This window comes from Chiloscyllium punctatum, chromosome 27 (genome assembly GCF_047496795.1).
Source record: "Chiloscyllium punctatum isolate Juve2018m chromosome 27, sChiPun1.3, whole genome shotgun sequence".
Lineage (NCBI taxonomy): Eukaryota > Metazoa > Chordata > Chondrichthyes > Orectolobiformes > Hemiscylliidae > Chiloscyllium > Chiloscyllium punctatum.
Window position 1 is genome coordinate 23,187,776 of NC_092765.1, and position 12,940 is coordinate 23,200,715.

General features: G+C 40.4%; 1 long non-coding RNA gene across 1 annotated transcript in view; it reads right to left on the minus strand.

The window, feature by feature from the left end:
* Window positions 1-12,940, minus strand: part of LOC140453544 (uncharacterized) — an 80,647-nt gene extending 67,707 nt beyond the window's left edge. The window contains exon 1 of the long non-coding RNA XR_011952426.1: window positions 12,871-12,940. This is a non-coding gene — a long non-coding RNA (uncharacterized lncRNA). The remainder of the gene's footprint in view (window positions 1-12,870) is intronic.

Sequence of the window (12,940 nt, forward strand, 5' to 3'; positions counted from 1 at the left end):
AACCAGTTCAACTATACAGCTTTGACATGGATACCACAAATGAAAACAGCAACACAGTCCACTTTGCTCCTTTCTAATATCTGAGGACTTTGCTAAAATTGAGATAATTTAAAAACAATTTAAAAAATAATAAAGCACCTGTACACAAGTGTAGAAATTGTCTACCACACTACTCAGATCCCAGTCGATAGTAATACTAAACAAGTTGGGTCAAATGGCCTCCTTCTGCAATGTAACAATTCTGTGATTCTGTGAATAAGTCAGATCTAAGGATGAAGCCTGGCTTGATAGATCACAAGTTTTCTTTTTGCAGTTTGCTTACCATGGCGGCCAGCTCACAGAGCATTGTTACATGATGCTAACTTTTTTTTAAACAAAAGAATATAAATATATTGCACACAAGAAACAAAAAGCAAAGCTCAATGTACAGTACAATTTAGGAAGATGTTAACATAAATAGCAAAGTGTAATATTCAGTCTTAAATCATTCAGTTAAAGTGAAATATCACTCCTGTCTTAACTGGGGAATTAGTTACTAAAGTTTTCAAAGTTGAACTTCATGTTATGGAAACTAGTCGTAAGCAGCCATTAAGCAGGTTGAGTTCAGATGGGCAGTTTTTTTTAGTTTGTACATATTCCCAGGCTGTGAAAATTAGAAAGAAGTCTTCAGGTAATCAGAACCAAAAAGAAAACTTAAGTTTCTTCAACAGTCCAAGAAGAAAGGCTGACAAGTTAACTGAGTAATAAATTAGAAAGTTAAGAGGTCCCACCTACCACAGAATGAACTCCAATTATCCATACAGCTGAACCTTTCTCCTGCACCATCCCTGCAGCTACATGTTCAACTGATATCTCTTCCCTGTTCCTCACCTCGCTATCTCGTGACACTGGTAACAAACCAGAGGTAACAATTCTGTTTGTTCTAGCTCTCAGCTTCCACCCTAGCTCCTGCCTTACTTCCATATTCCTCTTCCTACCTATATCGTTGGTATCTACGTGGACCATACTTGGGACTGGTGATCTTTTCCCTTCAGGACCCAAAAGATACTATCTGAGAGATCACGGACCCTGGCACCTGGGAGGCAACACACCAACCATGAGTCCAATTCGTTCCCAACAAACCTTCTATCTGACCCTTGAACTATTGAGTCCCCAAAGACTAACAGTCTCCCCTTTAACTTCCCTCTCTTCTGTGCAACATGGACAGACTTTGTGCCAGAGACCTGCACTCCACTGCATGACCCTGGTAAGTCATCCCCCCCCCCCGCAGTATCCAAAACGGTACACTTGTTTTTCAGATCCCTGCATTGACTGTTTTTTCTCCTTTGAGCAATTACCCAGCTTTCTTCATGCCTAGGAGTAACCATTTCCCTGTAACTCTTATCTATCACAGCCTCTGCTTCCCGAATGACCCAAAGTTCATCCAGCTCCTGCTCGGTTCCCTAATGCGGTCTTGGAGGAGCGAGACTTGGGTGTACTTCCCGCAGATGTACTTAGATGGGACACTAATGGTGCCCCTCACTTCAAACATCATGCAGGAAGAACATCCCTCTTCCTGCACTTCCATCCCTGCTTGTCCCTTATCAGAATGTAAACAAGAGAAGCTTAATGATGTGTCCCTGGTGTTTAAGGTTATAGGAGGTGGTTGGGTGGGTGGCCATACAAAGATAAGGTCTCGAGTTTAGAAAACAGTCACTTATACAGCTGGAGGGAAATAAAAAAGTCCCTCCTTTCCCAGAAACTTCTGCTCTCTGATGTCAGATGTAAAGACTCAAATCAGTGATTCACTGCTCCTGATAGGCCCCTGGTCCAAACTCCCACCCTTCGTGCTGCTGCTACTGAAAAACAAATGGAGGATAGGTCATGTCTCATGAATGAGTTTGTTGAGAAGGTGGCCAAGCATGTGGATGAGGGTAGGGCAGTTAACGTGGTGTACATGGACTTCAGTAAAGCATTTGATAAGGTTCCACATAGTCAGCTGTTTTTATAAATGACTTAAACACAGGCATAGGTGGATGGGCTAGTAAGTTTGCAGATGACACTAAAGTTGGTGGAGTAGTGGACAGTGAGGAAGAATGTTGCAGGTTGCAGGGGGACTTGGATAAACTGCAGAATTGGGCTGAGAGGTGGCGAATGGAGTTCAATACAGATAAATGTGAGGTTATTCACTTTGGGAAGAATAACAGGCAGAATACTGGATCAATGGAAAGATTCTTAGATCACTGAAAGTTGCCATCCAGATTGATAGTGCTGTTAAAAAGGCACACAGTGTGTTAGGTTTTATTGGTAGAAATATTGAGTTCTGGAGCCATACTGTACAAAACGCTAGTGCGGCCACACATGGAATATTGTGTACAGTTCTGATCACCCCATTACAGGAAGGATGTGGAAGCATTGGAAAAGGTGCGGAGATTTATCAGGATGTTGCCTGGTCTGGAGGAAAGGTCTTAAGAGGAAAGACTGAGAGACCTGAGTCTGCTCTCATTAGAAAGAAGAAGGCAAAGAGGGGATTTGATAGAGACATACAAGATGATCAGAGCATTAGATAGGGTGGGCAGTGAAAGTCTTTGTCCTAGGATGATGACGTCAACTTGTACGAGGGAGCATAACTACAAATTGAGGGGTGATAGAATTTAGACAGATGTCAGGTTCTTTAATCAGAGATTGGAAAGGGTGTGGAATGCCCTGCCTGCCAATGTAGTTAACTCGGCCACATTAGGGGCATTTAAACAGTCCTTGAATAAGCATATGAATGATGATGGGATAGTGTAGGGGGGTGAGCTTAGATTAGTTCACAGGACGGTGCAACATTGAGGGCCGAATGGCCTGTCCTGCGCTGTATTGTTCTGTTTTATTAGATGGACTGCTGTCCCATTCATCATCAGCTGGTTTCTAAGGTGGTCTCCACTTCTGCATTTATCTTTTAAAGAATAGCATTCAGGTTATTAGTTTGGATTAAATTTCTGAGTAGACTGATGTATTTCTGACAATTCAGGATCTATCTGTTTTGCTTCTAGTCTAGAAGGTGGACTAAATATGTCAGCCTTGTTATTTTTTCCTTTGTAATTTTACTGGACAAAACCATTTTTTGACCTTTGTGAAAGTCACCTTCATAGAGTTAAAAACTAAAATCTGTTTTTCTGCCCCTTTCAAATCCAAGTTCCCACGTGATAATGATATACTAGAAGTCAACAACACAATCAGCTGAAAAGCGTATCTAGGAATAATTACATCGACATTAAAACTCAGCATTTGAATTTACACTAACAGCGAGACCTTTAAGTGTCCCTGGGATGAGACTTCTTGAGTAGAAGAATAACTGGAACAAAGATTAGAATTAGAATCCCTACTGTGTGGAAACAGGCCCATCGGCCCAACAAGGCCATACCGACCCTCCAGAGTATCCCACCCAAACCCATTCCACTACATTTACCCCTGACTCATGCACCTAACCTATACATCCGTGAACACTATGGGCAATTTAGCACAACCAATTTGGATTGTGGGAGGAAACCCTGGAGAACCTGGACGAAACCCATGCAGACACGGAGAGAATGTGCAAACCCCACACAGACAGTTGCCCGGGGCTGGAATTGAATCCGAGTCCTGGTGCTGTAAGGCAGCAGTGGTAAGCACTGAGCCACTGTGCCATCCCCCCAAAACTCATTATTCATGGAGGATTGAAATCTCACTATCTATGTAAAAGCATAATAGGGGAATTCTGCCAAAGGACTACCAAAACTCTTTGTTAAAAATAAATTGTCTCTATTTGGGCCAACGTCAAACCCCGTCATGTGAGATTCCAGAATTATAATCATCTGTTTTTAATGACCAGAAACAGTAACATTCAGCAGCATCAAAAAGAAGGATTCTCTCTCTCTGCCTTTGCAAGTGGCATACTCAGTTTTGGAAATCTGATTCGCTGTGAAGGAGAACGTGGAGTGAAAGATCTTTTAAACTGTGGAAATCTACTCAGTATAACTACATCCAAGGGAACTTATTTCTTATCAATTCTACTTACCATCTCTCACCTTTTACTGTGTTCTGTTTTTATGCATGCATGAATGTTTGTGGTGGGTCCATCATGGAACTCAAGACAGGTTTCATCTTTTTCTAATGTTTGTACTTCTACTGAGTGAGTTTATAATAAAATTAACTCCTTAATTTGATTACCTCGAGATCTGACAAGCTTAGTTCTTCACAGTTTTACACATGTTCACATGAATGTTGAACACCTTTTTAAACCTTTAAACTTTGTATACTATCCTAAGGAGTAAAAAGAGTAGAATTTATTCACGTCTCCAGACTTGATCAGACCAGTAGACAAAGCTAAAAGATCCAACAAGGAACAGACTATATCTAAGCTCAATAATATCTAATTGCTATCATGCATCAAACTTCATCTTATTTAACCTCTTCTTGTTTGACTACCTCGTGATTTTCCTCCACTGCAAAGCTGATCCTCGAAACCCCAACCTAAAAAGAGGAATGGGGGGGCAGCCAATCTACCTTATGGCAATTAAGAATCCAGCAAGCTCATACAAAACGGTGCCAGAAGCAATCCTTCGAAGATTTAATTAGCCAAACCATAATCTCCAGCACATCAATATGAGGGACAAAGTTAAACCATTTGCGACCATCTTCAGCCAGACGTTTTGGGTAAATGATCACTCTCTCTCTGTTCCCAAGGTCCTCAACATCACAATGTCAGTCTTCAGCCAATTCATTTCACTCCACATGATAAATAGAAATAACTGAAACCACTGGAAACTGAGAAGACAGTAATTTCTCTATATGTTCTGACAGTAGTACTGTATACTTGTTTTCAGGACCCATTAGACATTGCAGTATCTAATGCCGACAGCCGTTTCTAGATATAACATGAAAGAATCAAATTAGCTAAAGACTGGCATCTATGATGTTGAGGCCCTATCGAGAACGCCAAGATGGATTATCCACTTGATATTTCTAGCTAAAGGTTGTTGTAAGCGCTTCCGCCTTACATTTTGCATTAATGTGCTGGAATCACCCCTGATTGAGAATAAGGATGTTTGTGGAGCCTCCTCCTCCAGTAAGTTGTTTAATTGTCCACCACCATTCACCACTAGATGTAGCAAGACTGCAGAGTTTAAATGTAATCTATTGGTTGTGGAATCGATTAGCTCTTTCTATCACTTATTGCTTGAGCTGTTTGGCACACAAGTAATCCTATTATGTACCTTCACTGGGCTAAAATCTAAACTTCAATTAAAAATCATACAACACCAGGTTATAGTCCCAACAGGTTTGTTTGGAAGCACCAGCTTTTGGAGCGCTTCTCATTCATCAGTTGGTTGTGAAGTATAAGATCGTAAGACAGATTTTACAGCAAAGGTTTAGAGTGTGATATAACTGAAATTATATATTGAAAAAGACATGGAGTGTTTGTTAAGTCTCTCATCTTTTAGAATGAACATGTTGGTTTCAGTTCTTTCATATGTAAATCGCAGGACTTATTTTAAAGTTAGATTCTCAAGTGAACTTTAACAATAGGAGCCATGTCGGCCCAGATAATGCATTGTATCAAGATCGCAAGAGATAAATATAGGAATCTATGAAACTTCATTCAACAATACTTGATACAAAAGGATTAAATGAAAGTAGGAGACAATGTTTGTAATAACTTTTTATAACACTTTTCTCAAAATTAGTACCACAACTTCAGATGGAGTATTACAGTATGTATTATTTTTAAAGTTTGGTTAATTCCTCCCCAATTTTTTTAGCAGCCGCTTGGTTGAATTACCATTGAGGCCTGATGTGACAGGTGGCTCACACCAACGTTTTGCAAACTGCAAGGATTGTGTCTTTTTATTTTTGTGTTTTTAAAAATCAAGGGGTTGAAATAAAAAAGTTTAATAATTAGTGTTTAAAGAAAGAGTGGCTGGAGTTTTGAAAGCAAGTAACCTGATGTCTGTACCAGGTGTTATAATCAACCATTAGAACATGCGGGTTAAAGTTCAGATTGCAGACAGCCTGAAGTCAAGGGTATGTACTGATGCACTTCTTGGTGGCAACAGGAATAAATTGTTTATGGACTAGAGGTAGTTATCAATGTCAGAGACAGTTTTCTTGTCAATTATTGTGTGATTCGTTCTTGGGTACCTGAGAGGGAAAAAATTGTGTGCAGATCCTCTCCCAGCCCAGAAGCTGCCTGTTCTCTGCAGTCAAAATCTCAGTTTAAACCTGAAAGAAAACCAATTTTCCTACAGCAGTTGCTGTGACCTCTGACTTTTGAAGTGATAAATCATAGTCATTTTTTTTCAAATGAATTAGTTGCTGTATACTACTTACAAACCAACAGAAGCATCCAGAAAGATACCTCAGAAGCAAGGAGTCTGAAGAAAGATTGTTTCAACACTGGATCCAGGAAGCAAAGAATGCTGAACTGACTTTCCAATGTGTTTCACCTTTACCAATAATCTATTGTTTGTGTGTGTCTTTATGTGTTTGTGTATGTGTGTGTAAAAGTGGAAGTTTATATGTGGATTAGTGTTTTCATTAGTAATGTTATAATCCAATAGTTTATATCTGTTTACCTGTAGCTACAGTCTCATTACTTGAAATAAATAATAGTTTAGTACAGAAACTTGGTCCATGCTTTCTGTCAACCTTGGTTTGAAGATAAGTATAGTCAGTTCTGCTTGAATGTGTGTTTCTTCAATGTGAATTAGCTTTAATCTGATTGAAGAATTTAGACAGTTATTTGTAGAATGCGCACTTTTTTTTACCTGTATTGGATATAACACAATTTTGGCTCCATTACTTTAAATGGCGCGGCTATTGTGTGATTCTCCTGTAATGCAACTTCACATGAGAACGGAACTGTTACGTTGTATCAAAACCGACTGTAAATTGGGACGTGTGTGTGCTTTAAAAAAAATTTAACATTTTGTACAAGTCTGGGAAAAACAACACTCAATTTCAGTGGTGTTCTTGGTGGGTCAAAATAAAAACGATCTTATATTTTCGTACTATCATCCTTGAGGGCAGTACATGGATATTTACCTCTATTGATGAGAATCTGAAAGTATGCATTCAAATTAGTGAGTTTTCCATCCCTGAACCTACATCTACTCACCATATTTATGGCAGTAAATTGGCTGAAAATGCATCTTAACCAAATACACTATGCCACATAAACTACATCCTCCACTTTTACTTGCCACATGGTAGTGCATCTCGTGAACTCACTTTCATTCTGAATGGCAAAAATTCTTAGATATTAGGGCAACACCATTAATTGATCACTAACCTATAACTAATGAATAGAATTTTTGGAATCATAAAGTTGCTAATTCAAATGAATACAACATACTGCGGAAGCTGGAAATCTGGAACAAATACTAAAAATGCTGGAGAAACCCCGGTCTGACAGCATCTTTGAAGAGAAACAAAGTTAACATTTTGAATCTGATATGACTTCAGAACTGAAAGAGGTTGGAAAATGTTGTGCTTAATACTTTTGACAGAGGCAGAGGAGGGATGAAGAGATCAGTTGTATGGAAGCCCTGTGAAAAAGACAAAGGGGTTTGCTCATCGGAGTGAAGGAGAAATGGAGATGTGAAATGGGTCTAATGCAATATGTTGTAGGGTAAAAATGAGTCTTCTTGGCTGAGGTAAAACTGAAAATGGGTTGGACAGGAGCGTGCAGAGGGAGGAGAATGGATGAAAGCTGGGGGGCAAACATCATGACATCATGGTTTGAAGTTATCAGATTCAACATTGACTCCTGAAGGCTGTAAAGTGCCAAATCTGTAAATGAGGTATTGTACCTCAAGATGGTGCTGTGCTTCAGTGGAATACTGCATCAGGCCCAGGACAGAAATGTGTGGCATGAGAGTAAGAGGACTTATTGAAATGACAAACGACTGAAAGGACAGCGTTATTCCTAAAGACTGAGCAAAGGTGTTCCACAAAGTGGTCACCTAATAATGACCAACAGGGACTAGATCGATCAAAGGGGAAGTAAAATCATCTGGAAGATAAGTTTGTGGCATTGGACAAGATGAACAGTGGAGATGAATGGGCAAGTGTAATATCTTCTGCTGTTGCATGGGAAGGTGCCATGGGACAGTAAATTATAAGGTCTGTACCAGAATGTCGCACGGGAACAGTCCCTTTGGAATGCTGACAGTGGAAGGAAGGGGAAGATGTGTTTCAAGATGGCCTTGTACTAGTGGTAGAAATAGAGGAGGTCGATCCTTTGAATGAGGAGACTGGTTGGGAGGAAAATGAGAAGGAAATGCTATTAGTATTCTGAAAATGAAGGGAAAGAGTGAGGGCAGAAATGTGGGATATAGGTTGGATTATGGCTGAGGCCTCTCTCAATCACAGTAGGGGAGAGTCCTTGGTTATAGTAAAAAAGCATGTTGGAGTCAGATGAGTGGATGTAGGCATAATCAGAATAGATGAGACAAAGATCAAGAAACTGGGAGAATGGAATAGAATCCTTGTAGAAAATTGGGTGTTAGGTTAATCAAGGTTTTTGGTGAGCTTGTAATGGATGTTGATGGACAATGCATCCCAAAAATGGAAACCGAGAAATCAATGAAGGATATGGACCACATAAAGTTGAGAGCAGTATGGAAAATTGAAGCAAAATTGAAGAGCTTTTCCAATTCTAGATAAGAGCAGGAAGCAGGACTAATGATATCACTAATGTATTGGAGAAAGATTTGTGTGTGAGGGTCCAAGTTGGACTGGTACAAGGGATGTTCCACATACCCCACAAAGCAGCAGGGATAGCTGGGACCTGCGTGAGTATCCAAAGCTACATGGATATTTACCTCTGCTAATGTGTCAAACAAAGTATGCATTCAAATTAGTGACTTTTCAATTCCATAATCCACATCTACTCATGCTATTCAATGTATGGCATAGAACTGGCTGAAATGACATCTTCAACCAATACAACAACAACTGCATACTCCATCTGTTACACACCCAATGTTAATATATCTCATGAACTCACTTTCATCCTCAATAGTAAACTTCTTAAAGATCATTTTTCAAAATAGTAGGGTTTCATCCTCAATGGGCTACTAACCTACAATTAATTAATAGAATTTGTAAACCATTGTGTTGTTAATTCAAATGAAAGCAACATACTGTGGATGCTGGAAATCAAAACAAAAGTGGACAATGTTGGAGAAACTGAATACAGGTAGCATTCTTGGAGAGAGAGAACATTTTTGAGTCATTATGACTTTTTCAGAGCTGAAAGGGGTTGGAAAATTGTAGTTTTTTCTATACGTTTGACAGAGGCAAGGGGTGGTGTGGGCATGTAGTGGAAAAGGCAAAGGGGTTGTTAACTAGGGTGAAAGAGATGTAGAGGAGTGAAATGGGTGAAAAATCAAGAAGTAGAAGGTGGAAAATGAGTCCTCTCAGCTGAGAGAAAACTATACAAGACAGAAACCAGGCAAGCCTGTTGGTGGGGCAGAAGAATGTAAGGAAAGACAAATATCAAAAAGTCAGGCTTTGATGTGGTGACATTCAACATTGAATCCTGGAGGCTATAAAATGTCTATACAGAAAATGAGGTGTTCCTTAAGCTTGCATTGTGTGGAAGCTTCAGTGGAATGTTCAGCAGGTCAGGATAGAAATGTTAGCATGGGATCAAGGCAACATATTGGAATGGCAAGAAAATGGAAGGTTGGGGTCATTCCTATGGACAGAGTGGAGATGTTTTGCAAAACAGCTACCCAATCTGAGTTTGGTCTCATCAATGTAAAGAAGACCACTTTATGAGCAGCAAATACAGTAAACCAGATTGACCAAAGTGCAAGTAAAACACTGCTTCCTCTGAAAGGTGTGTCTGGGGCCTTGGCCTGTAAAGAGGATGGGAGTAAACTGACAAGTGTTGCATCTTCTGCAATTGCATGGGAAGGTGCCTTGGGAAAGTGAGGAGATGGGAGGAGTAATGATGAATGGACGAGGGAATCATGGTCTGCTGAGTGGAATGGAGGGGAAGTCATATTTGATGATGGCATTATGCTGCAATTGGCAGAAATGGTGGAAAATTATGTTTTCAATTTGGGCACTAGTCATGTTGAAGTGAGGGCAGGACAAGGAGAACCCTATTATTATTCTCTGAAGGAGAGGGAGAAATCAGGGGCAGAAGTACGGGAAATGAGTTGGACATGGCTGAGGGCGCTGTCTCCCCCAGGAGTGGGAAGTCTTGGATTATGAATAAAGAAGATCATGTTGGAGGCAGCACAGAGGAAGGTAGCATCATCAAAACAGTTGCAACAAAGTTAGAGAAACAGAGAGAATGGGAATAGAATCCTTGCAAGAAGTACATTGTGAAGAGGTGTGGTCAAGGTAGGAGTTGGTGAGCCTGTATTAGATATTGGTGGACAGTCTATTCCTAGAACTGGAAACAGAAAAGTCGTATAGGTAGACCCACAACACCATTAAAGAGAGAAATCTATGATTTTTGACACAGCAACATTAAAGGAATGGTGATATATTTCCAAGTTAAAATGATGAGTGGCTTGGAGGTGAACTTGCAGGTGGTGATGCCATTCCTGTTCTTCCAGATGGAAGTTGTCATGAGTTTGTAAGGTGCTGTCTATTCACCTTTGTAGAAGTTCTGCATCTTGCCAATGGTACACATTGTTAATATTACATGTTTATGGTGGAGGGAGTGGATGTTTGTGGACATTATGCCAATCAAACATGTTCAGTGTTGTTAGAGCTGCACCAATAAAGCAAGTGGGAGTATACCATCACAATATTTACTAATACTATTTCCTGATGAAGGGCTTTTGCCCAAAACATCCATTTTCCTGTCCTCAGATGCTGCCTGACCTGCTGTGCTTTTCCAGCACCACTCTGATCTAAACTCAGCTATCAGAGAAACACATTCAGTTCACTAATCTTCTTTAGTGAAGGAAGCTGCTGCCTTTACCTGATCTGGCTACGTGTGATTCCAGACCCACAGCAATTTGATTCACTTTTAACTGCCCCCTAAAATAGCCTAGAAAGTCACACAGTTGTTAAAATCTGTTAAAATGAATGAAAGGAATGAAAATGGGCAGACTGCCAGGCACTGGAAATAACAATGAAAAAAATCAGCACAGTTAAAATTAAGAGGTTATTAGCAAATTTGGGAGTACTGTTCCACAGATTAGTCAAGCAACAGCCTGACACAGTCATATCCATGATACTCACAAGAACCATATCTCACAGACAACATCCCAGACACCATCATCACCAGCAGGACAGATACAGCAGATGTGGTAGCACAGTGGTAGACAGTCAGGCAACTCAAGATTGGGTATCCATGAGGCACTGTGAGCTATCAGTAGCAGCCATTTTGTACTTCCACTCAACCATCAAGCCAGAGAATCAACCCCAATTCAATGAGGAGGAGGGAGGGCATTCTAGGAGTTCCATTTTCCTAAAACTGTTGTGTCAACTTAGTGAATCGACAACACAGGCCTACTTGCATACCAAACCGTAGATGCAGCCAGTGATAGATAGAGCTTCGTGATCCCACAATCAGTGGATCAGATCTAAGGTCTGCAATCCTGCTATATCCAGTCATGAATGATGGTCGACAATTAAACAACTCACTGGAGGAGGAGACTCCAAAAATATCTCTATCTTCAATGATGTCAGAGCCCAGCACATTAGTATAAAATGTAAAACTGAAGCATCTGCAGCAATCTTCAGCCAGAAACGTCAAGTCGGTGATTTTTCTCAGCCTCCTCTGGAGGTCTTCAGCCAATTTGATTCACTCTATGCAATAGTCAGAAACAGTTGAAGGTACTGGAATAACAAAGACTATAGGCTTTGACAATATTCTAGTAATAGAACTGAAGATTTGTGCTCTGGAACTTGCTGTACCTCTAGCTGAGCTGTTCCAGCACTTAGCCAACAATTTTGAAAATTGCTGAGTTATGTCCTGTACACAAAAAGCAGGACAATTAAACCCAGCTAATTACACCTCATTAGTTTACACTTGATCGTTAGTAAAGTGATGGAAGGTGTCATCAACAGTGTGATCAAGCAGCATGCACCTAGCAATAGCTCGCTTGCTGATGCCAAGTTTGGGTTCTGCCAGGGCCAATCATCTCCTGGCCTCCTTATAGTCTTGATTCAAATATCAATAAAAATCCAGAGGTGAGGTGAGAGTGACTGCCTTTGACATCAAGGCTGCAGTTAGCCAAGTGTAGCATCAAAGAACCCAGGCAAACCTGAAGTCAATGAGAATCAGGGAAAAACTCCACAATGGTTAGAGTTATACTGGCACATTGGAAGAGGGTTGTGGTTGTTGGAGGTCAGTCACCTGAGCTCCAGGGCATCTCTGCAGGAGTTTCGCAGGGGAGTGTCCTAGGCCCAACTATGTTCAGTTGCTTCATTGGTTACCTTCCCTCCATCATAAGGTTATAAGTGGGGATCTTTGTCAATGATTGCACAATATTCGACACCATTTGTGACTCCTCAGACACTGAAGCAGTCCATGTCCAAATTCACAGAGACCTGGACAATATCCAGACTTGGACTAACAAGTGACAAGTAACATTTACACCAAACAAGTGCCAGGCAATGACCATACTGTCATAGAGTCATACAGCATAGAAACAGACCCTTCAGTCCAATCAGTCCATGTTGAATATAATCCTAAAGTAAACTAGTCCCATCTGCCTGCTTCTGGCCCATATCCCTCCAAACTTTTCCTTTTTATGTACCCATCCTAAGAGACAATCTAACCATAGTCCCTTGACAACCAATGACATTATCATCACTGAACTGATGAGTCATATAAATACTGAGGCTACCAAAGCAGGTCAAAGGCTAGGAAAACTGCAGTGAGTAACTTACCTCCTGACTGTCCACATTCTGTCCACTATCTGTACTGTTGTTTTGCTTGCTTTTCACATGAAGAAAGATT